Source organism: Falco punctatus, assembly GCF_963210335.1.
Source record: "Falco punctatus genome assembly, chromosome: 9".
NCBI classification, from domain to species: domain Eukaryota; kingdom Metazoa; phylum Chordata; class Aves; order Falconiformes; family Falconidae; genus Falco; species Falco punctatus.
Genome location: NC_137589.1, coordinates 27,891,670 through 27,917,906, shown reverse-complemented (window position 1 = coordinate 27,917,906; position 26,237 = coordinate 27,891,670). Strand labels below are relative to the sequence as shown.

Here is a 26,237-nt window from a genome sequence, read left to right as displayed (position 1 = left end):
CTCTGAGAGCATGGCAGGTGTAATGCAGTAAGAATTTTAACTAGGTGCCAATGAGATGCTGAAACTTCAAACCAAATAGTCGGTCTGCATGGGGTGAGGGGGGAAAGCAACTTGACCATAAACTAAGATTTCCAACCAAAGGCTGGATGAGTGAGAAGATGGATTCATCTTTCTTGAGTTTAGCTATCAAAAAGTTAAATGTTAGCCAATGTTATCTAGTGTCCCTGTATAGATTTTGGAGGGAGACTGAGAGAGAGAAAAAATCCTAGAGAATGATTCTTCCCATGTGTCTTGGATGTTTCTCTGAGGACAGGAAGAGTTGTCTTATGGAGGTGCCTCTCTTTCCCTACAGCCCATGGAAAAACCTGAACAGTCAATTGAGGTAAAGACCTCAGTCTTATAGTGAGGGGCAGAAAGTATGAATTCTACTTTTCATGGCTTTGCTGTGAAAAATCCAGATTGGTGTATTCTTTTAGACAGACTTAGCTTATTTTATTTTGAACACAGAATGTTTATTGAGTAGCACTTACAGATGGCTCTGTGAGGTTATCACAACTTGTTAAAAGTCCATAGGAAGATGAATTGTATTTAGCTGTCTGATTCTGCTGAGTGAAATCTTTATTAATTTGATTAATTTTCTTCTTTTTAAAACATTTTTTCTAGAGATGAAATTGACTAAATTTAACATAAAATTTGTATAGTGAAAGGATGGCCCATATTGAACATTATCTTTGTTAGGTGTAAGCAAGAGGATATACTTTCACTCCCAGTGCCTGACTTTGCAATCCATGGTTTACTGTACCCTTCTTCAGAGATGATAGTTTTACTCTTTGGCTACTAGTTCATGGCAAGATAAATAACTGACAATTTTCAAATGCTTCAGTATGGCTATTAAGGTAGAAAATTGTTACAGGTTACATAGACCCAGTATAGTGTATGTTCTTCAAATTCAAATCTTGTTTGAGTCGCAAAACAACAGAAAATCAGGTTACAGAGAAGATTAATTGGAATCTTCATTGTACTTGACATGCTGACGTTCTCAGATAGTGAAAAAAAACCCAATAGATATTTTAGGTTTAGTAATAGAAATTATAAACCTTTTAGCTGTAAGAAAACATGGGTATAATTGTTTAATAGCTAAGTAAAATTATTCTGTTATATCTCTCACTCAGGGTACCGTATGTCCTAGAGACACAGACACTGAAATGTCTAATATGACTCATAATGGTTAGTACTAGATTCAAAGTAGTAAGGATCAATTTCATTTCATGTAGAAAATGGGCATAGTATATGGAAAATTAAAAATTGCTTTAAGCAAGAAAATGCCAAACTCATAATTAGTAATTGTTGTTCTTTTGGAATGATAACGATCACTTTTATGGGCATCTTAACTTTCATGGCTTTAATAAAATTAAAATCAGAAATTTTCTGTATCATAATATTTCCATAAAATCCATTTAAGATTATTATATTTCAGTGTAGTCATTTGATACCAGTAAATAGCTAAACAATATAAAATCTGTTCAAATGGAGATCGAGCTATGCTTTTTTTTTCATATGTCAGGACCATCAGTGCTAGGAAGCATTTAACAGGGTCTGCAAGACATTTTTAAGCAAGAGGTAGTTTTTCAGTAAACCCTGCCTGTATACCTAGTTTGAATTGCGTTCAAGTTTTCTTGAACACAAATATATGAATGTGTTTGGCAAGAACTGTATGCTTTGGTGTTCTCTTTCAGTCTTTTCTGGTAATGGATGTATATGATAGACTGGGTTTCCAGTTCACATATGAGGAGTTTTCTATTCCTTGTATATGCACTTGCTGTATGAGGCATAAGAATATCTTTTCTGAGTCAGTGAGTGGGGACTACTGCCAAAAATCGATACATAAATCTGTAACATAGAATTTACCACTTTTTAAGCAGCTTGAACCACTCTGAAAAGTAGCTGAAATAGTGAAAATAACTACCAAAATATCTCAAAGGAACCCTTACCTGTTAGTAGGAAAAGACATTTGCTTGTAACAATTGCTTCAGTTTCTCTGCCTGCTATTTGTGTATTCATTTGCAGAAGTGAGACACATGAGGTACACTTGATCTTTTACTCCTAGTTTTCTTTGAACTGTGGCAAGATTTTGGATCCTATTATGTAAAATTGTGGTTCTGTCTTAGTTTTCTGTGTTCTAGGTACAGTGATCAAACTTGCTATCTTTTTGCAGTGTAATTTTACTGAAACTTGTTTTTCATAGCAATCTGATTTCGAATAGTGCCTCTTTTTATAAATTAATCATGTCATATAATAATTTATATAGTTATATGTTATGTACTATATATTTTATACATTATATATATTATCTGTTAATTATAGAGTTAAAGCTGTCAGGGCCTATCACTCTGATGACTGGAACCAACTGTAACAATTCCTGCATTTTTTACTAAATGTGCCTAGATGCTAAGGAGGTGGATTAAATTAATGCATCATTGAGTTTTGTGTATTGAAATGCTGAACCCTAGCACTTCAACAGATAATTAAATGACTTCCTGTAAAATATACTTCCTGGCATTAATAGTAATAAATAATTCTATCCATTCATCCTCTGTGGACATTTGTTACACCTGGCAGAGTTTGGCCTCTGACTCATCTGAAGTCACATTTTGCCAGCAAAGACAAAGGGGCGTGCAAGATTCAGCTATTACGTGCAATGCACAAAACTTCTCATCAGCTCAAGCTGAGGCACAGATAGTATTAGGTTTTGTACCTGATATGTGCATGCATTTTTCATGTGATGTTCTGTGCACAGATCAGACAGTGCACAGTACTGACCAAGCAGAAAATATTTCTGAAAAATATTCTGTTAAAATCACTGCTTTCCAGAAAGACAGAAAAAAATCAGACTACTATCATTTTGAATAAGATAGCTACTGAGCACAATTGCACTGTAAACATTTAAAATAAAAAGATAACTACACGCCAGCTGGGCCAGAGACTGGTGTTAGGGAGACAGATAATTAAGTTACCTTTTATCTCAAGGTTAGGTACAAATATGTCTCCTAACTTCCTCCATCCTCTTAGTCAATGCACACTTTGCAAGGTAACTAATATGGCAAACTTCAGATTACAGAGAGCCCGATATCCTATATCTGTCATGAAAAAACATCGATGTGGATAAATAAGGTTGCAGAGTCAACTACAAAGTGGCTAACAGGTGATGTCACTGTCTCTGCTGAAATTCATATTGTGTATTACGTAATGTATCTTGATAAGCTTTTTAAAAGGTTCTTACTAAAGTTGTGGGGCTTCTAGGAAAAGTACATCATGCACTGCCTTAGAAAAATTGTATATCTAGCTGTAGTAGCAGTTTAGGAATGGATTGTTTGTCCTTCCCTTCATTTTCAAAGTACTAGGCTTAGTATTATGGTTATTAAAATTAACATAGAGAATTTTGGGAAGATCATAATTCAGGCAAATCGGTTTTCAGCATCACACTCAGGACACCTACAGTCAATACCACTGCCTTCAATTCCATGCTCTGTTTTGAACCTTACATGATTTTAAACTTTAAGTACCATTTTTAGAATGAGAAAGCTGTTGGCATATTTCATGTATTTCGAAATGTCCCAACTGTTTTATAGAAACTGTCCTTTAACTTGCATACAGAGCAGACCTAGAAATAGCAGGTGAGAACTGAAGAGGTTTGGTCGAACTGTAACACCTACTAACAGGTGTGTACGTGCACGTGTGTGTACGTGTCTGCTATTCTATATGAGCTTGCGTAGGGGTAAGTTTCTGTACATAACCCATACAACTCCAGAGTACTGAGTGATGTTTTGAAAGTATCAATAGGGGTCTTCCTCGTGGGCTGTGTTTGTGGTGTAGATATGACTAACAACTTACACCCTGATCACATGGACGTGCAAGATGCGATGGTGCTCCACTTGCATACTCCCCCTCTCCTGCAAACGCAGCAGCAGCTGTCCACAGTCATTCCCTGGCTCAGTATCTCTCTCTCTCAGCTGCCTCAACATTAATCAGTAGTATCCAGCTAAACAGTAGCTAAGTATCCGTGTGACACTGAATTATGTTAAATTCTTCCCCTGCAAAAAGGAGAAACTATGCTAAACTTTCAAACCCAGGAAGGCCCTCTCCTCCGGTTTGGGTCGGCCAGTCCTGTGATAAGTCTCGTGCCTCACAGTGAGGAGATTTTACAGGCTTGCGTGATTCCACAGGGCTCACGGCATCTGCTTTGTTCACAGTGTTAACCCTGCTTGTCTCAGGCTGAACATTTAGATGACTGATCTCAATTCTGACAAGCTGGAAGCCATGTCAGAGGCACAAATGGCTCTACTGCTATGTACTGCTGCATTTGCCTAACTGCAGGTACCAAGGGAGCCTGGTTGGAAGTGCTGTGACTTCCATCACAAACTGATGATGTGGCAATTTTTGCTGAATATGTTGCCAACAACGTAGGCTATTTCCTGAATCTGAGTTGCACGCAACAATATTCATGATGTCATTGAAAATTGGCACATGATGCTTTTGCACCATAGTGAAGGTACTGAAACCAGTTCTAAAGACTAAAGACTTATTATATTTAGTTTTTTTAAGAATTACTATATGCTTTACCAGAGAAAAACCCAAGAATAAAAAGAACTAATGGTTTCTAACTTTCCTCAGGTTGAAAGGGTCTTCAGAAAATGATCTTTGTTACTCTCGGGGTCTAGAAAATTTCCCCTATCAGTTACAAGTTTGCTATAATTTATTGCAGCATAATAGCAGTGTAATGGGGGATCGAAGTTTGACCATGATAACAAATTCTCTATTAAACTTCAAGTTTGCCAACTATGTCATGTCATTTTCTTGGCCACATTCTTTTCTGGATCTCGAGTGTGAATCATATGAAGCGACTTAATTTACATTCTGACAGCCACAGATATTACTTGTCCCCTTGACACCAGCAGCTCTGAAATGCAGTTAAATTCTAGTGCATTTTTCATTAGCAGTGGCTCTCATGAATTCATGTCTTCCAGTATCAAACAATGATTGAGAGAGGGACAGAGAAAGAGGACAGATGAAAAGCGTCAATTACTGTCTATTGTTTTCTTCTTTATGGTATGCCCTTAAATATTAATTCTTCTAATCTTGACCCATGGAAGCCCATGTTTCCTTCCCCCAGTGAACATACCAAACCTCGTCTATAAAGTTTTAATTTAGGCCTGATTATCCCAAGGGATTATCTGCCTTTTCCTTAACAAATCTCTATAGTTTGTGTATGTTGAAATAAACAGAAAATGCCACAGGGCAGAATTCTTGGAAGCCCTGAGATCAGTGTAGCTCACCATTAGTTTACTATTACATAGACACAGTTCTGTCATTGGAAAGTGAAACTGTGATGTCTCCCTGCAAATAAGGTTTTCACCAACTGGATAAATTATGGTATGGGAAGCCAACAGTTTTACCATACTATACCATGCTCGAGGAAGTCAGCTATAATTAAAAATACTTGACAGCATCCTTCGCTTAGAGGACAGAATATTTTGATGCAGGCAGGGTCAGTCATCAGGAAGTTTAACTCATGTCTCTGATATCATCAACACCTCTTATTTTAGTTATTGGAAATTAAGACTAGAAAATTATCTTTTCCATTGTATATTTTTAGATAATTTTCAAATTGTGCTGTAATTAGTTTGATTCATTAATGAACAACGGAAGTTTTTGCAATCCTCATGTATTCATAAGGCCACTCAATACCATAAGTTCCTAAAAAGAACACAGTGTGTAACAGCTGCTTTCATACAGATTATCTGCAAGTCACCATTCCCATGTTTCTTGTTTCAATACTTACCATATTTCCGAGGAAGGAGAAAGGCCATATTGCTGAAATACCATTTCTAAAATTTTTCCATTTGATAAAAATTGAATGTAAGAGAAGCCATCTTTTCCTTCCAGCTATTGTTTTAGTTTCGTTCACCAAGATTAAGGCTTATATTCAGTATAAAAATAAGGTAGTATATTATTATTTTGGATATTAAAATAATCTAAGGGTAAAAGCCGTTTCAAAGTTTTAGTTTGGTTTAATTATAGAGCTTATATTTTGAACAAGGCTGTATTCTGAAGACAATTCTAGTAACTCTGACATTCAAAGATGACACAACACAACTAATGATACAACAGTACCACCAGAAGTGCTGATCTTATCAGTCAGACTGTACTGTGTCTTATCAGCTGACCAGTTTAGGCAAATTGTCAAAAAAATCTGAAAGCAAACAAACAGAAAGGATTGTGATGCTGGGACCTTAGCTAGAATCACCAGAAAGACTCTGCCACCTGAGTTATAAAAGCTATAGATAGCAAAAAAATGATGACTAAGAAGAAAACCAGCAGTTTAAGTCTCTTCATCATGAATGAGATGGAGACAAAGGGTTGCAGAACCTAAAGGTGCTTGAAAGTTGGTTTGATACTTTAGGGACATACTGATATTACAAGCCATTTAACATGATCACTGTTTAAAGGCTGATATATGGTCATATAGAGTCATGGATAATAGCCAGAGCCATTTTATTGCTAGCTAGAAATGTAACAAATAGGTCTGCAGTGGAAAAGGGTATAAAATGGTGACAAGAGAAACTTTTTCAGGAATTCTTCTTAATCAATTTCAGCCTGAAACTAAATGCATTTCCATTATATGGGGGAAAACTATCTTAGGTCAAAGAAAATGTTTAATTCAGCTTTGAATTAATTGTTCTACGCAAACACGTTTTCAGTAAAAGCAAAATATTAAAATATTAAGGAGAATCAAAGTAGCAGTATGTTGTCAGTGGTACCCTGAGAAAGTTGTTGCACTTGGGATAGGCCATGTAAATATACGTTGCTGACAGCACCGGATTGCCAATGGATGGTGTCATAGTGCGGAGGTATTTTCATGCCTACTCTGAATCAAGCAGGGGAGGCGATTAGAACTTTGCTGCTTTGCCTTCAGTGTGAGTGACTGAATTACTCTGTTATTAAGAGCAAGATGGTAACAGAGCCACCCGCTTTACTTTTAGTTTCACTTCATCTGGCTTGTGAATCAAGATTCAAACTTGTACTTCAAAAGTTTGTTCTCATTTCCTGCTTGGCAAAATTATTCTTCAGATCTGACCTGAATGCACTCCCAAATGCTTTAAGTGGATGATTTGATCTTATTTCAAGAGCATGTTACAATGAAAGTAGAAAAAGGATTTTGTACTGCCATGCCTTCATTGCCAAGGTACAGCCGAGATACATATGATGTCGACACTTTCCAGAGTAGAAATCAAATAATACCAAATCTTCAAGAGATGCTGAGGTAAAAGGTGAAGTTTTATCCTTTGTTTAAAGAACAGTGTCTGAGCTACTTAGTATAGATGAAAAGAAGCAGTTTGTGGTTATTGCAAAGAAATGTATGTCATCTTATTGTAAACAAGCTATTAAGCAACATACCAAGTCATGTATCAGCATCTGCTCAGCTGAAATTCTCCCCAATTCTAAAGCTATTGACAAACATAGCCAAAAAAGAAAATGACATCTGAGTGATACCTGGTCATTTAATGAGGGAATGATGGTCTTGGGACTTAAAAAATGAACTACATGAGTTAGGCATTTGCAGACTTGCAAAGTTGTGAGCTTCAGGGAGACTTATAATGATTCCTATGATATTTTCAGGTTTGAAAGGCTGTAACTGCAACATGCTGATCTGCAGAACTGTCTTAAGTTGAATTTTCAGCTACTTTTATCATGAGTTCACATCTAGGTATTTCCTGGAAATTCAGAATTCTTGTCACAGTATTCCTTGCCTCAACATTTTCTAAAATTCAAGCTAGTCATATACATAATTGTAAAGGATGAGTTAGAGGGTAGGATAAGCCTGATAAAATACTCCATGCTTTGATATACCACTCCAGGCAAAATGTAAAATGCTGATTGGAAATTTTGAAAGTTCTAAAAATCCTTGAAGATAATATATTCAAACTCCAATGGGGCTTTGTAGAAAACTTTATCAGATTTGAAAGAGCTAAATATTTTCTCATACGATTCTCTGGTGCCATATAGATTAAACTTGATTATGCAAAAAAGCTGTAAAGAGAAATGCATAAGATAATTTCAAATGTATTTATTGCCATAATATGCACAAAGAACTAAGCATTCCCATTTGCATGAAATAATATTCACCACAGTTACAGAAAAGGCTATCTGACTTTTAATTGTGGATTATTGTACTCTATTATTAAGAAAATTTAAAATTGAAGCATTTGTTTTATTTAAATAATGGCAGAGTCACATTAGATACAAATCTTTTCTTATGAAAATTGTTATGTGAAAACGATGGAACTTAGAGCCAATTACAGGGCACTTGTCTTTTAAGTGGGTATACTTAAATAATATGCTTAAATAAATACTTTTAAGTATATATGCATCCAGCTTCACTGTAATGAAAACACTGATGTTGCAAGAAAACATTAGACGTGAAGAATAGTGAAGTATATCATGCAGACTGATAAACTGTAATGTCACAGGAACTAGAACACTGCAGACAACCAAATAGTGTAATACAGAATTATTCAATAGTCTATAGTAACTGCAGTATGGTACAATCACTAAGTATTTAAGTTATATCATGCCATAGGTCTTCATTTACCAATGCATTGCCACTATTCCATAAAGTGATTTTGGCTTGAAGATATTATTAGATTCCAAGAGCAAATGCTAAACAATAAAAAGCACCTGGGTTATTTAAAATAAACTAGCAATAAAACCCACATTTATCTTTTTATGCACATATATATGTTTTGAGCAATTATGGTTTCCTTTATTATATTATTATTATTATTTTATTAATAAAAAAAATAATTTTTAACATTTTGGGATATTTTCTTTATTAATGAATGGAAAAATGCAAGGAAATAAAAAAATATTCCTTGGACAAACAAGACCAGTGAAATCTACAGATATGCTTATTATGTCAAATATGCTGAGGCATATTTAATTGTAACTGTTGTAAATTCAGCTTCAGACCTGACTTATTCTATGCATATTTCCTATGAAATGTGTGTAATAATCTCTGGTTTATGCCTGTTTGGAAGGAGGGCTTAAAAGTCTTAGAAGGAAAAGTTGCCTTATTTTAATGTACTTGGTGTTGAGTTGAGAGACCATGGAAAAATACACATATAATTCCATTGATCTCCTTGACCTTGTACATCCTAAATAGTTGAAGCCCATTACTGGAAATGTGGATGATTCTTTTCAACTTAGGCTTCATTAAAAACTCCAAATGAGAAGACATTAAAGAGCAAATCACATTTACAATTTTAAAGTAGGAACGTTTAAAGTTAGAATCCTCCTGGCGTGTGACTGAGTATTTTTAATTCGATTTTCAAAATGCTATAAAAGTAGACTGGTTTAGGACTTTGAGCAGGCTTTGGACCACTTTTGGTTGTTCTTTAACTGCTAAGGCTGTAAGTAGTGAAATAGTCTTTCAGAAGTAAGGTGCTTAAGCTGTAGACTGAAAGGCAGCTGATTGCTCAAAGCTACATCTCATACAGCAATGTCTCAGAGTTTTGCCTTCTACTTTTATCATCACTTTTCCTTTTAACATAAACAAAAAAATTAATCACAGCAGCTAAGTTAATGCAGGCTGGGGAAATTAAAGTTCTCCTGTGTAACTTTTATAATTTTAGTATTCTGGGTAAAGAATAAGAAACATAGTAAGAATCACTTCCAGAGCAGATAGAGCTCTCATGTGTTAGATTAAAAGCCAACCATTGACTGTTGGGGTTAAAGTAAAATTTTCTGGATCAATTACATCAAAATTACCTACTATGGAGTTCCTGCAATGGTTCATAAATGACAGAGGGAAGGCAGGTCTTACCTGTAGAATAGGTCTTGTACATATATGGTATTTTTCTCTGCTGTTTTTACTGACCACATTAAACTTTATATTTTCCCATAGAAAAATTACAATTCCAGTACAGCTGAGGCATTCAGAATTTGCATTCTGAATTTCCTGACTATTGATCTTCTTAATTTTTAACCTTTGCCTTGCATTGTTATAAAGTGCTGTGAGTACATGTTGTGTTTCACAGAGGCAGTTGAACAATTGCCTGTGCAAAACAGCATATGCTGCAAATGAGAGAAACTCAGTGGACCAATTTAAAGTATAGAAACTGAGAAGTAGAAGAGTTCAAGAAGCGCATCAGGAGATGAAAGTTTGACTCAGAATAAAACAGGGAATCAGTGTGAAAAGGATACCAAAAAGTGTCCCAAGAAAGCTTTAAAGAAAACTAAGCAAGGGATGAGTCTTGAAACAAAGTGCAGACTAAGATACAGGCCTTGGGAGAACTGTAGAAAGTCTCAAGGAGATCAATCAGCCTCTAACACAGGAAAGTGGAGCTCATGAGGGCATCCAAGATAGTTATAATATTAATAAAGGAAATGGAAAGGGAAAAACACTGGCCTGCAGCAAGTTAAGAGACAAGCAAACTCAGGTTAGTTAAAAAATATATCATGTATTTTAAAAGTCGATCCTTATCTATCTTCTGTAATTTCTGTTCAAACCCTATTACTGATCTTTCTTAACGGGATAGTAAATCACCTCCCTGTGTGTGAGACACACCCCTTGAGAGGTTCCACAGTTGAAAGGGCAGGAAATAAAAAAGATTTGTGTGGTACCATCAGAAAAATCATGATATCTCATATTCTTTTTAGAGCTTGACTTTCTGGACTTGTGTGATTTTGTTCGAAACGCTTATCCTAAACTTTTTAGAGAGACCTTCTAACTCCTTGTTTGCAATGACAGTTGTAAACATGATAAAAGAAGGAACACATGAACTCAGATCACTTGGAAGTTGTGGACCCTCACTGCTACTTATGAATGTTAAGAACATTGATAATAGGCTTAAAATGTATTAATAACAAAATTATCTGAAATTATTGAAGAAGGGACAGTAAATAATAAGATTAAGTTGAAGTAAGAGATAAATAGGTTGATATTGGAAAATGATTTTAAACTATGAGAATAGATGACAAAGCAGGTTACCTTGGAGGCTATGGAAACTGTCATCATCAATGTGTTAACGTAGATTAGATAAAGCCAAGGTAGTTATGATAGGAGTTTAATGTGACCCTGCCTCAGAGCTTTTGAGTGGACTAGATGACCTCTTGATGTTCATTCCTGCCCTACAAGTCTGTTATTCTTAAAACAAGCATTTTTCCTAACAGTATTCTCATTTTTCAAACCTTTATTTACTGCTGAATTCCTACAGCCTTGTTGGTCTCGTAAGAAACTCTGTTTTATTATGCAAGCAAATTCTGACAGAAGAGACTTTGAAACTAATGTGTTCCAAATATGCCTTTAGTGTTTGGAAATGTTATGAGTCTTGTAGGAAGTGGCTGCTGATCCTCCAGGTATTTTTATTCAGGTACCATGTTACTATCTAAAACATAACAAAAAATTAGGCCAGCTTCTGCTCTGAAACATCCACACCCACAACGGGTTTTGAGTGAATCACTGCGAGTTACACATATTTAATCACAGGAAGATTTTGGTTCATAGATGGAAATCATTGCTTATTGCTACTTACAAGTAAAATTCAGTAAATTCTCAGGAATTTTAATTATTATTTTAAATATATAATATTTAATATACCTTAGCAAATTAAAATGTCCAGATTTAAGTTTATGCCTATATTGATTGAAGGACTCAGATAAAGGGGTGAGGCTGTTATTATTGGATCACACTTGGTACTCAAGGAATATTCAAAATTTTAACAGTTTATCTGAAAGTGAAAGTTGGTTTAGGTTTTCTGTGAAAGAAAACCAGAGCCCATGAGATACCTGACTTACTTATCTACTGATTGTGAGAGATACCTAGTTATTGTTTTATCTATTGATGAGGAGGCAGGAGAACTATGATTAATGAAGACCATTTGTATTTGCCAAGAAATTGGAGATTTCAGAGATTTACCTTCAAATATTCTATATGAATTTTATGGAAGATGTATGAAAGGTAAGAAGTAGTACCCTGTTCCAACATGCCTTAACCAGTAGCTATGCTAATTACACGTAGTCACATCAGTAGATATAGGTAATTCACCAAGAACATTACCCACATACTTATGCCTATAAATCTCTGAACACATAATTCGTTCGGATATATTTATTGCTTTATTTTATTTCCCAGTCTTTTACTTTTGTAGTAATTTCTTTTATAGTTTAATTACGGATGGTCCTTAAATTTGCGGTATTTGCTGTCTGTATGAGTGGTCAGTCATAGGATCTTGCTACTTATTCCTATTAGATGAGTTTACAGACATCTCCAGAAAAAAATGCCTATACAGGCAGAGTTCATTTCCAAGAAACTTTTATGCATATCACTTTGGAATTTAATTTCTGGGATTGCTGATGTCAGTAAAACTTGTTCTCATGAATCAGAAAGGTAAGGAACAGGAATCATGGGCAAATTACTACCACTGTTACTTTCAGAATAGCTATCCCATGCTAGCTATAAGGCATTCTAGACTATTTAACGTGGTATATTATACTCTTGTCATTGTCTCATATAACAATGACATTAAACTTGTCTAATTATATAGACTCTTAGTCTTCCATTAGTGATATTGAAGAAGCAACCAATCAGTTATATTCCTGCTTCATGCATTTAAGAGAGCGTTTTCCAAATAGAGAGAACACTTTACTTTTTTCTGAGTTTCTGACATTGCCACATCCGATAACAGTTCTCATACCTAGCAAAGCTAGGCAGCCTTTTGACCTGGAAAGCTGAGCAACGAGATGCTCTTACAGTTTTGTGAAGATGGCAAGGACTGCTGTTCATTTCTTTTCAGGTCTCCTTTTTCTGCATTACTAATGCAGTAACATTCTGGAAATTACATGGAATTTCTAGATTTTAATTAATATTTCTCAATTATTATTTGTAGTGATAACTCCGTCTCTGCTTGTCCTTTTCTTTCAAAGTTTCATGATCACTTATGGTTGAGTGCTCAAAAAAACCCTGTGATATTTTAGAAACTTACCCTTTGACCTTTTTATATATGATGGAAAAACTTTGTTTTTGCTTCTGGTTAAAATCAGGGATAGGGATCACCAAAAATAGATTTCTATATATGTCAGTCTTTAAACAACAGGAAAAAGCAAATGTTCATGCCATCATCATATATATAGTATTTTCCTATAGCTCAACTTAGTAAGACTAAAACCGACAACAGCAAAAAACCTCAACATTCAAGCTAAAAATTGGGGTTGACACTCATGAACTCATGCAATTGTACCTTTATTTCTTACTTTTCAATAGGTTGAATTAAGGACAAAATGTCAACCTGAATTTTTACCAATAAATCTATATCTCCATGGTTTTGTGGAGTCAAGTCATTAACTGAATACAATTTGTGATTTAATAGCAAGGTAATCCATAATCATTCTTTTATGTATAGCATTAAAAAAGAATGCTTTTTGCTGCCTCTAGGTTAGGGGATTGAATTACAGCCTATGGAATATGAAGGCAAAACTGTTCCAAAAAGAAGAAAAAAGGGAAAAGTTTATTCCAAAAAGGGAAAATTATTTCCATTATGCTTTAATGTTTCACCGCTGCTTGTTACATTTAATACCATTTATTTGGAAAGATCTTAAGTTCTTGGCTACCTGGATATCTCTCAGGATGATAAATTGGAAGTTGTAAAGTAGATAGCATTGTATAAATACTAAGACTTTCTCCATGAAAGCAAACATGAAAAAGTAAGGTTTTTTCCTTTTTGCAAACTAAGGATGAAACTTTGCTAAGATTCTTTAGAGGGTTAGATTAGTTTCTGCAAAAGAATAATGCAATTGTGTAGTACAAAATCATTAAGTCTGCGTCTGCTCATATGGAGCTTGACCAAAGCCAGGGGAACACTTACATAAGTAATGGATGCACAATTTATCTAATACAATAATAGATTTCATACATAGCATAATTTTTTCTTTTGTTGCAACTATTCTGCACTACAGTCACAGCTGTAGGCATTGTTGATGGGATGTGAAGTGGGGTCTCTTTCTGACCTCAGTCATGTCCTATCTCAATTACAGTTTAATAATGTACTCTACTCTCCTGAAGAACTCTGTCTGGCCCTAGGCATGTAGCCTTCTAACTATAGAAAGTTTCAAGCTATGCTTACTTGTGAGTCAGTCTACTCTGAGTAGTGCATATGCTTGAATTTATTGTGATGTAAACTACAAGAGCAGCAGGTTTAAAGAGTACTTCTCTCAGCATTGATAGCTGGTATGGATCGACCCTCATAAGACTGAAAAAATAACAAAGAATAAGAAGTTAATCATTGAATCATAAAAAAAATAAGTTTGGAAGAAACATCTGTAAACCATCTAGTTTAACTCTCTACTCAAAGCAGATCTAAACTTAAAAGTTAGCTCACAGCCTCATCTAGTCAAGTTTTGAAAATCTCCAAGGACCTTATTTCTTCCTCCCATCCTAGTTCTGTTTCCTTTTAGCTTTCATCTTGAATAGACCACAAACATGAAATGTAAGGGCTGTAAAGCTGTCTGAAATAAAGCACACAAAGAAATCACTCTTAATCCCATGAACAAAACCCCGTGAGTTTAACAGATCATTAAAATTCATAGGTATATAATGTAAAGTTAAAATTCATAGCTACATAATGTAAAATATATAAATATCATGTTTATAAATACAAAACATTTCCATCAAATTGCACATATAGGTCTGAACTGATGATGAGAAAATACAAGGGATAGCAAAAGAAACTCATCTTGTGGTAGCCACCTCATTCTGCTGTGGTTCATGAGGACTCTTGAGTCTCTAACCCAACTCTTTCAGTCGTTCCAGAATTTTAACAAATTTCTAAAAAAAACGCAGAAATAAGAATAAAATAGGGTGGTGACAGAAGTGATATTCCATACCTGACAACTGAAAGTATCCCTACCCCGTAAGGAAATTAGCACCGTTTGTGCTAATACCGGAATGCTGGATATCCAGTGCTCACAGCACTCAGGTACGATGGCAGACCCTTAATCATCTAATTCAGGGAAAGAGAATCTGTCTTCCCCATCACAGAAGGGAGTCCAGGCACCTGATTATTGACTATTCACAGGTGGGTTTCTTTCACTGTCACTTAAAGTAGCAGGGTCACTTGGTATAATAGTTCATTGCACCAAATAACATGTAGTTCGCTGTACCAAAGTAAGCTTTAAATTGTTTCTTGCCTCAGGACATGTTATGAATAGTAGTTTTTTGCTCACCTTGGTCAGTGTACATGGACCAGTCAACGTGTGTAGCATTAAGAAGATAGGGAACTTTCATATGTCCTAACAAAAATGTGTTACCTTCAATGATGTGAGGGCTGTTAGTTATTGTTCTAGAAAAATATCCAAACACGTTAATCATTGCTATATGGGTTTAAAATTGCTTGGTCCAGCTAATACTTAAGCCACAAAAAAAAAAAAAAAAAAAAAAAAAAAAAAGGAAATGCAGCTTTCTTTCAAATAGCAACACTGAGGAATATACTAAAGTGTTGAAATACATGAAAATGAAGCTGTCGTTACTGAGGATTTAAAAGTGAAAAATGACAGGAAGTAATAAAACGTGCTTTAAAAAATGTTGGAATACTATCAAATTACCAAGGCAAGGAGAGTAGTTATTCACAATTAATCAAATTAATAGGTTTTGGATTTCTAATGTTTTCTTTCTGTACGAGTCCACTGAGGTGTAAGTAGTGGTTACATATACTATAGATAAGGTTCTAAATGTGGCCAGCTGTAAAACTGAATTCATGGGAGAATAGAACCTTTTTGATAGTCTTCTTATTCTGAAAAGGAAATTAAAGTCAATATTTAGAAGTGATTAGGTAATAGATATTCAGAAAAATTTCTGGTTGAAAAAAAATGAAATGCTTCATCTTAATAGTTTGGGGTTTTTACCTGCACTATATTCTGCAGATTCCCATTTTAAATCTCTGGTGCATAAATCTTCAGTAACTCTAGTGTTTGTGGAGTGCAATTTAATTCTTGAGGCAGGCACCGTATTCTGTTCTGCTGCTCTGTGTAAGTACTGAGATACTTTTTCTCAGCAAGTATTTTGAATAAAGACAAGGGTAGAAACATGAACAAAGAAAAAGCCCCATTTTTAACTTATATAGACACCTTACACACAGTACCTTTTTTTAGATTTTTCATTGTGCAGTCTTGGTAAATAAAGCAAAAATGTAATACCTTCAGAACTGATACGTCAAGTCATTTAGGGTGTATCTTAGGTTGTTAACATCTGTGCCTTGCACTGAATTCACCTGAAAGTTTTTCTATATGGTTTTCTTTATGATTGAAAGCAGTATTCTGTGTGGATAAAAATCGTGTCTTTGATGTTTGAGATACTAATTTTTCTTCAGTTTGAGGCATGCCCCCTCCTTAACTCATGACCTGTTGCAAAACCTAAAAATATTAGTAGTCAAAAAAATTAATTGAAATATTTTAAAATGGGAACCAAAATAGAGTCCTTTACTGTGCACTGAAGATGGACTTTAGAGGAATTCAAAACCTACTTTATGCTTTTCACATCAGAAAAAAATTCCTTTCAGGAAACTTTTCCATCTTTTCTCTAAAAATGTGGGTTTGATTTGTTGATGTCAAAGGCTTGGTAGCTGGAAAGATTCAGCAGAAAGGGTTTTGCAGTTTCCATGGATCTTCTGCATAAATGCTTTTCGATTTTAAATGGCCCTCTGGGTTTGTGACTGAATACTTCTCGTAGACCAAGAAGATTTAATAATCAAAATTATATTATTTTTATTTAGTGTGTGGTTTCTTCATGTCTTAAACAAGACTGACTGTCCTCTCGCTTTGCCTGAGGATACATCTTGCTCTAGCTGTGTGATTAGATTTTAGAAACATGCACTTGAAAATAAACCCAATTACCTAAATAGATGGAAGGTAGGAGTAAATTGTGATTAGCACATAATTGTAAAACCAGAGATGCAGAAGCCTGAAACACTAACTGTTCAACTTTGGGGATGTAGCAGCTAGTCTTTAACAATATTTTGAAGATGGGGTTTTATTACCTTGTTGGTAAAATCCTCAGGAACAGCAACAATGCTTTAATACTTTGATTTTAAAATATTTAAAAGCCAATAGAGCTACCTCCACATATTATCTATACACAGATAGTTTGTCTTGAATATGGTGGGTGGGTATCGTTTAAGAATACGCATAGGATATGCTGAACAAATCTAGGTAAACAGATGAAATGTAATATTTCTCTGTAAACTTCATAAGAAAGCACTTTATAAGGACATATGACTATATTAAATATGAATCTATTAAGTATTGAAAATATGTGTGTTACACAGTGGCCAGAACATGTATTATTTTAGAGCATTTCTGAGAGTACTTTATAACAATAGCCACCCAGTCACTGTTATATGACAGAAACCAGCTGATGCATTTAGCAGTTTTGCATACAATTATGTGTGAAGCTGTAATTTTCATTTTCATTGAAGAAAGGCAATCTTTTTGGCAGAAAAGGCACATTTCATGAAGCAGCATTAAATTTTCTGAACACATTATTTTAATGGCCTTTATCAATCAAATAGGCTTTATAAGATGCTTGAAATGTTTCAGGGCCAGCAGAAGAGAAAAATGCTTTTTAGCTTGTTGGAGCTGTGCTTTCTTGCTATTGTTTTCTCTCTGTAAGTAGTAACGCCAACCTTCATCATTCAAGAATCAGTAAACTAAAGTAAAAATTGTGTTATTAATGTAAAAAAACAAGACACTTTTTTGAAAACAGTGAATTTAAGATTCCTGTTTGCTAGGTTTTGAACCACTGAAGTTTACATTTTTCACATTTTGCCTAATTATCTGTAACAGAAAAATAGAAATTTATTCTTATTTCTATTATGATATCCTTAAAGAAACTGTTTAACAATTTGTCATTGAGACTTTCCTTGTCTGATAACTTGGCTGGTCAACCTGAGATGGATAGAGATCATTAAGCTCCTGTGAGTTTCACGTGACTAGATAGGCAGGTGAATAACAAAGATAAATAACATAAGAGGAGGCTGAAATGATAGAGAGGTGGCATAAATACAGGAAAGATCTCAAGAGGACCTTGTACCTTTTTAGACACCAAGGACAATTGTAAGACAAAATCTGCAGGAAATCAGGTTTCAGTTGTTTCTGTGGCCACATAAAAGTTCAATAGAGAAAGCTGAGATTCTTTATCACCTGCCTTCCGAAACAGGGGCTTAATATTGCATCGAAAGATACAAAGCTTGCAAAAAAATGTGCAAATTAACAATGTAGTTTTTGTGGAAATTCACATCTCTGAAGTTTTTCTTGTATTTTTCTTTCTTTTAAACAATTTCAGCTCCCTCTGGCACTGTGGGCAAAGATCTTGCCCTTCATATAAGATCATTGATTTATATGAGAGAAAAAGGAAAAGAAGAGATGAATTTAGGAGAATTAACATGTCCTCCCTAGAGATATTTCCCAGGAGTTCTTGTATTCTTTTTTCATTGTTTGCACACATCTGTCTTGCATGCTTAGCTGAGCAAATCTAAGAAGCTAACTGGGTCTACTGGTAAAGTCCGTATCTTCACGAAATCAGTTGCTTGGTCATGAATATCTCCTGAATCGTTCTGTGCATGTACAGTGAAAGAATTTAACAGAAAGTAAAACTAAGAGTATTATTCTCTAGAAAATGGACAGTTTCACGTATTACCTGTGAAACTCATGCGATTTAATTTATTCAGCTCTAACTTGGCAATATAGCTCATAATAAAAATAAGGTCTCAGAATACCTCTTTTTAATACAACAAATAGATTCCATACCTAAAAACAAAAATATACCAGATAGTGAATGAGTAACTCTTGAATAAATTCTCCAAAGGTTCTCCTTCTGTGAAAGTTGAAAATAGTGTATTTTCGGGTGATTTAAAAATTACAAAACAAGGATGTGATCGGTCCTTTTGAATTTTTTTTTAAATTACTGCAGAAGCAAAAGCATTCTTGACAAAAAAAAAAGTTGCCTACAAAGCAAGTAAGTGTCAAAGTCAACAATGCATGAAACACAGGGGGATTCAGGCAGTTGTGCTGGTGATTTCCATAATAAAATACAGGATTGACATGAATTCATTTTTAAAAATACGATTTCAAAATTTAGTCATAGGAGAACATAGACAAGAATCCTCTGTCAGTGACTTTCACAGGTGATTCAAATTAAAATATATTGCCTCCTGCTCATCATTTCATTTGGTTCCTTTGGCAGGCTTAATGAAATATTACATCAAGTAAAACCAAAGAAATCCATATTTTCTATTTAAAATTCAAGGTGATTCTACTGTCATAAAACATTGATACTAATATAATGTGAATTGAGTATTAAATATGTCCAATATAAAGGTACAGCACTTATTATCACTATCTTTGCATGTTTTACTTTCATATTATTTAAAATGGCATTGTCACACATAGGCTGTTACCAGAATTTCTTGTCTTGATGAGGGTTGATAGGTTAATGGTTCTTTTCTTCCCTTTGAAAGGCAGAAGGACATCCTGATGGTAATTGACTTTCTAAAGGTGTGCTGCAATGCTTAGTGAAGCAGTTGTGTTTGATTCAGTAGGCTGGAACTGCAAAATAATTTCAGCTAACAGCTCTATGCCAGAGTAGTCAAATGCCTAGAAAAATGAGGTAGCAATGAATTGCTCCGAACAAGAGTATCAGCTGTTTTACTACCAGAAATTAACTGTGGAAATAGAATTGAAAGGCCTGTTGTGTTCCCTAGGGATAAAATGATTGTGCAAATAGGAAATACTCAAAGCATGAGTATTATTTCTCCTCAATTATTTCTCCCCAAGCATTAACATAAACAGTTTTCTCTTTATGAGCTCCATGCTCTTTATAAACTTCTTAAAATACAGATTCTTTGAGAAATACTAATATATTTTCTTTCTCATCAACATGCTGCTTAGTATTTTACTTCTTTCCTTCAGAAGTACATTCAGCATGAGTATCTCCTTACCCTGACTTATTTATTCATTAAGCCTGAGCAGGAGTGGAAGTCAATAGAGCTGAACTGCAGTGTGGAAGGCATTGTAGGAATCATTTCTCTGATTTCCAAGAGCCTCCAAGGTATTCTCCAATAAAATAGGAAAAAAAAAAGGCAAGGTCTCTCTTGCTTCCTAGATACAATGGCTCTTCAAGCTGGTCTAGCTCACCAAGAGACAATATAGTTATCTCTATATAAATGAAACTCACTTCTCTTTCTTCTGGATTTTCTCTAAACATTTTTTTGAGTTCTTGATTATTTTTATGTATATATATGCATTTTTGTTTCTCTGTCCTCTCTACTGGCTCAGTCTGTCTTGCAGGATGATCATGGTAAAGCAAACTGCAACTGTACAGCCAGCCTGCAAATTCCTTTTCATCTGCAAAATACTCAAGTAGGCGTAATGGCTACACTAGCCAGGAAAGGTTTTAACCAAGGAAGGTGGAGAGAAATAGAAGCCTCAGCACATCCTCTTGGCTTCATCCACTAGCAGGGCCCAAACTCACACTGAGGCATCGTCTGAGATAGACGGAAAGGAAGAGAAGCTCGGTATGAATATCTAGTGCAGTGGGCTCACGGGAGGGAGGCAAGAGGTTCTGAAGCCATTTGATAGGTGTGGTTTCATATCTGCTGACACTGACTAACGTTCTCCCACTTTATTGCCCAGGTTCCCATAGCATGAGTCTCTAAGAGAGAGCAGATCCAGCAAAGTAATTCAACTCCTATATCATGGCCAATTTTAGTAAAAAATTAGAGCCTAGGTTTGTCAAACGGAGGCCTGGACATCTGCAGAAGCTGAGCAAACAAATCTGCAGAGACTTTTCTTAATGGTTTTGTCATTCATGTCTCTGTGCTTTAGTCTCTGCCTCTAACTGGAGACTATATGTGTTCTCACAAGAACTTTATGAATATTAATTAACTAATGTTTGTGAAGCTCTTAATTTGCAGTAAGATCTAGAAAGAACGGATATATAACACAATGCATAACTACCTGTCCAGTGATCTTTGTTCCTTCTGGGATGAATGAGTGAAATGTCTTATGGAAAAAAAATGGACTGTGAACAGGCAGTTAAAAAGAATAACAATTTGCCATGTAAAAGTGCTAAATAGAGTTTTCATGCAACTCTTAATTCTGTTATTTACCTTTTAGAGTTTGACTCGCAATATTAAGCTTAATGTTAGTATTATTAGTAGATTGGTTTTCCTTTTCTTTTTTTAGTGTCTTCTCCATGTTTATATTCCACTTTGCAGACAAGTAAAAAGCACTTTAAAAATGGAGGCTATTTCTTTTCAGCAAGGCCATGAAGAAAAACTATCATGGTATTTGTAAATATGTTCCTAAGTCAATACTGTCTGGAATAAGATTGAAAATGACAACATTTTTTTCTCAAATGAAAAGTATATTTTCAAAATCCCATCATTTCTACAGTCTTTTTATTTTGTAAAAATTCCCAGGAAAAAGAAAACCATGAAATGATGCGATGCATGAAAAATTTGGGAAGAATTATTTGAAAATCAGGCTCATAAATTCAGCTTTCTACAGAGCAGCTACTTATCTGCCTGCCTGCCTGCCGGGTACTTGAACTGTGGCATCTGGTTAGCTCAGAAGTTAATGACCATTTTCTATATGGATTATTTTCACAAAGATGTTAAAATCAAATCCCAGCTCAAGGAAAAATAAAGGAGAAAGTCATCTTGCTGTGACTTCTCTTTTATTTTCACGTTTATTTTACAAGGGGCTAATAGATTGACATCTCTTCCTATATGAGCTGTGCCCTAGACGTAGAGCTAAATGAATCTTTTTTTGTACTGAGGAAAAGGAAAGAAATTAACGTTTCACTGGTATCTTTATATATCTAACACGTACCTTTCCAGACTTGTGCATGCAGAGAGGAATACTTTTAAATATACATACATTTTAATCAAGTAATGTCTGCAATAAAGACTATTTGAAGCTATTAAATCACTTCCTGGTACACAGCCATTCTGCCAGCCTCTGCACAAAAAAACTTAAAATCAGTCTTGCATTATGCCCACAAAGCCAAGGTCTGGTCCTTTTTGGAAAAACTCATTCCAGAGTCAAGGTTCTTAATCTGGAAACAATTTTGGGCTAGAAAATAGCCAGACACTCAAGAAAGAAATTCATCACTGGGTAGAACTCTCCTTTTACTTGCTGACTTACTGAGTAATATTTATGGAAATAAACTTAGAAGAATATACTGTATGTTAAGTTAGCAGAATGGATGCTGCCTGCAGGCTATTGCAGTCATTCTTGCTGACATTATCCTGTTTCTATCAAATTGGCTATATAGCTCCCAGTATTTTGTGGTAGGGTTTGCCTTTCATGAGGAGTTCTTGCTGAAGGGAAGCCAGAAAACAGTAAGCCGTGATGTCAACAGAGGGACATCACCCCAAGCAGTGTCTGCTGCTCTGTTGGGGATCTTCTGTGTTTGTGTCAGTCCATGTAGTAAAAGATGTTGTACTTACTGGTCTCAGGCAGCTGCAGCAGGAACTTAGGGGTTCCTTCTAATGTTCAGTGAGCATGATTCCTCCCCCCACAAATTACTGCACATCATTTGATCGGGGCTGCATAGCCTGGTTTTCAGGCCGTAGGTGTTGCCTGTGCTGCATCTAGAAGGTGCAAGTGCAGCATGCTGAGGCCTGCCAGGCTGGCTTTAATCTAATTAGCTTGGATAACAATATTAGTGAAGATGTGATAGAATGAGCTTCAGTAAATAAATGCATGCTGATGTGAAAGCCTGCTAGGAATCATCAGGAGTTCCCCGGGTGTCCGGCAACAACAATGTACAAATTTTAAAACTTCTTCCCAAGGGCTATTGAAGCAATAGCTTGGCAATTGCTTCAAAGCCCCAAATCATCCCACAGATAGTTTATAGTTTTCCCTGTAAAACAATTTTAGGATGTTACATAAATCAACTGCTTGTCAAGATCAAATTTTAGGTGAAAAAAAAGTTTTAATTTCCTCCCTGTGGTTTCCCAGTCTTTAAAGATTTGCAGGCACGGCTGTCTTGCCTACAGCCAACCTCTTTGCATTAGGTGGCTCCATCGTAACCGTCACATCTGTCAGAGCAGGGTTCTTCTGTCTTCTTACTGCTGCCTACAGAGTTTCATTGCTACAGTATATGTAGGTACTGTAGCCTGAGTATCACCATTTGCCTTCTTGAATGGTTGAGAGTAACACAAGTAGATGGAATTGGCTCTGGGTCCTGAGTCACTGCATGTTCTTTTGTGAAGAGGAGACAGCCCACTGGCTTAAGGAGAAAAATGGGAAAATTAACTCAGAAGTAGAAAAGGTAATTGGAAGACAAAAGCTGGTTACTGAGCCAAATGACAGAAACCTTTAAAACCAAAAGACAGCCACGAGAGGAAGTAGTAAACGGAAGTTAGGGAAACTGTAGGAAGAAGATCATTACTTTCAAAATAAGAAAATATACTTGAGCAGGGGGGAACGATGGTTGAAAAGCAGGTATTTCTTGATATACAAGGTTCATCCTCCCGGCACTGCTTGATTATATTATTCTGTGAATGAGCGTAATTAGGCAGGAGCATTGCCCATTACTTTTGCTTTTGTATGGCTGAAAGACACCGAAAGCTGGCTGCAGCAACAGAAGGAGCAGAACCCAGCACCTCTCCAGTTACATCTCTTACATGCAGACCACTGTCAGTGCTCTCGAAAATCTGCTCTGTCCACATGCCCAGGCAGTGCTATGTGAAATACCAGTGGATGCTGCTGTTAGGGCTGCATGGGGAGTAGCACAGGTGGCCTCCTCCACATTGGCATGCAGATAGCCATTGGCAAGGCTTAGTGAATACTGGGAGGGAACCACCCTAACCAGGGGATCCTTCAGATAAGATTATATTCTTCTTGCTCCTGCTTAAGCTCACAGAGAGGCAAATGTGTTTCCTGGGCTTGAAGGCATACTCCTGGATGCCATGATTTGCCCAGTCCCTTCATTTACAGTAATGGAGGGGTGCCGTGTGTTTAAACATAGGACAGGAATTACAAAGTGTTGTTCTGAAACAGATTTTCTGCGTGACCTTGAACACTTAATCTCTCCTTGCTTGTTTTCTCATCTGTACAACCGGGATAATAATATTTATTGACCACACAGGGGGCTGTAAGGATAAATCAATTAAAGTTATAAAGCACTTTGATTCTCTTAGGTAAAATGCTTTCTAGAAGTATGAAGCACAGCTATTTATTATCTGCATTTACTTCACTTTTTATTCAAGCCCTATCAATTCTACTTCAGCTTTTCCTTCAGAATTATTTGTTCTAATCATCTCATCTGGTTGAAAAAGAAAAAAATGAAAATACTAATGATTGCATAGCAACTAATGTTTGGAAAGACTGGTCTAAATTTCTTAAATTGAAGTGCACTTCCTCACAATTAACATGCATATAGATCTTCTTAAACAACATTTCTTCTCTTGTGTGTGGTCTTTTCTTCTTTATTTATGGTTTAAAGTATACATGAGCTTGCACAAATGGGCAAGAGTATGCACTTCCGCTCTTACAATTTAACGTCCATTTCTTTGATTATATTTTCTGTTTGTTCGGTTTTAATCCCATTCCTCTCTTGCTGACTTTTCTTCTACTTGGCAGACTTCTTTTCCCATCACCCTTCAAGGATCCCAAATCCACCAGTGAAGAATCATTTAGATACACTGTCATTTGTATTAGCTATTTTACTTTTTTTTTTTTTTTTTTTTTTTTTTTTAAATGAGACGGGGCAAGCAGTGTGCTGTGCTGGATATCAGTAGAGTGCACCTCAGGTACAATGAAACCATTTGACTTCACCTCATGTCATTTCTAGAATGTATTTTCTTTCTCTTAGCAATGAGACAGGACAGTAATTTGGCTCAATTTTGTCACATTTCTGAAGCGCTGTGTAGCCAAGTGCTTCCAGAACATCTGATGCTACCGTTGTGTTCAGCAGCCTGCTGGAAGTGTGAGATACGAAGTAAATTATCTAACACCGAAATACTGGCTTGTCTGAGACTTTAGATAAGGATATGATTTAAATGTATGTATCCAATCTGTAAAAAGTGGTGGCACTGCAAAAAATGAAATTATAGGTTGCATTGTAGGTAAATTCTATGGGGCAATCACTTCAGATGAGTTTGAAGTGCAGTTTCCTATACTTGCTTCTGTATTCCTATTTTTCTGCTCCTTACTATTTCTTAGATGAATTGGGATTAACTTTTCTATGCCTCATTGCTTACCCTAGTAATTTCCTGAATTTCATAAATGTCATTGAACATGTCTTTGTTAAAAATAATAATAAGATATTAAGCTAGCTTATTCAACACGCTCAAGTCAAAAGATATGTACAATCATTAAACTGCAGTGAATGAATGGATTTTGTAAGGAGGCAGTTTGTTCATTGGAATTTGTTGAGCTCTACAGAATAAGCCAAGTTTGAAGAAAAAATACATACTTAATGACTTTGAAGTTATAAAATCTGAAGGGCTTTTTGATGAATGTGGAGAATGATTTTCTCTGCTCTGTTTACAACTTAGACCATTAGGAGAGAGATTGACTGTAAATGTGAACATGAAATTTTCTGAGGCCTGGCCTCTAATTCTGCTTTGGAGTGAGGTGGGGAAAAGAGGTTAAGAAATTCTAACACTAATTCTGGGTTTGATTTAAATGCTGATTTATTTAATCTTACTATAACTCTATTTCTGTAAAAATCCTCCCTTGTAATGACTGTGAAATTTCCCAATAAATGTAACACATTATAGAAAACTAGTGGCCAGATTCTGGTTAGAATGTCTCCTACATGTTATCAGGTTCCTCTTAGTCCTGATGGACAGCATAATAGCAGTGGTTGGGAAGCATCTGTATCTCTGCATACGGTTTCCCACACCAGAGGAATGGCTTGAAAAGAAACTAATTTTGTCTGCTGACAGAAGAGCATTGGTTCAACCAGGAAATGAGGCAGCATGTTCAGAGAACCAGCTGAGCTCTAGGTGCAGTGGAATATTTTCCTTTTTGTCACGGACCAACATTCCTTCCAGATGTAGCCTCACATGTACCAGGGCCAGTGCTCTTCGCCTCAGAGACCGCAGCAATGGAAGCGCTGTGCCCCATGCATAATTTCGTGTTTTCCTTATATAAATGGAAAATGTAGTGGTGGTTTA

At 35.7% G+C, this 26,237-nt stretch overlaps 1 protein-coding gene across 1 annotated transcript in view; it reads left to right on the top strand.

Moving 5' to 3' along the window:
• LOC308069736 (adhesion G protein-coupled receptor A3-like) overlaps positions 1 to 26,237 on the top strand; it is a 278,202-nt gene that overhangs the window by 243,548 nt on the left and 8,417 nt on the right. The gene's annotated exons all lie outside the window — the stretch shown is intronic.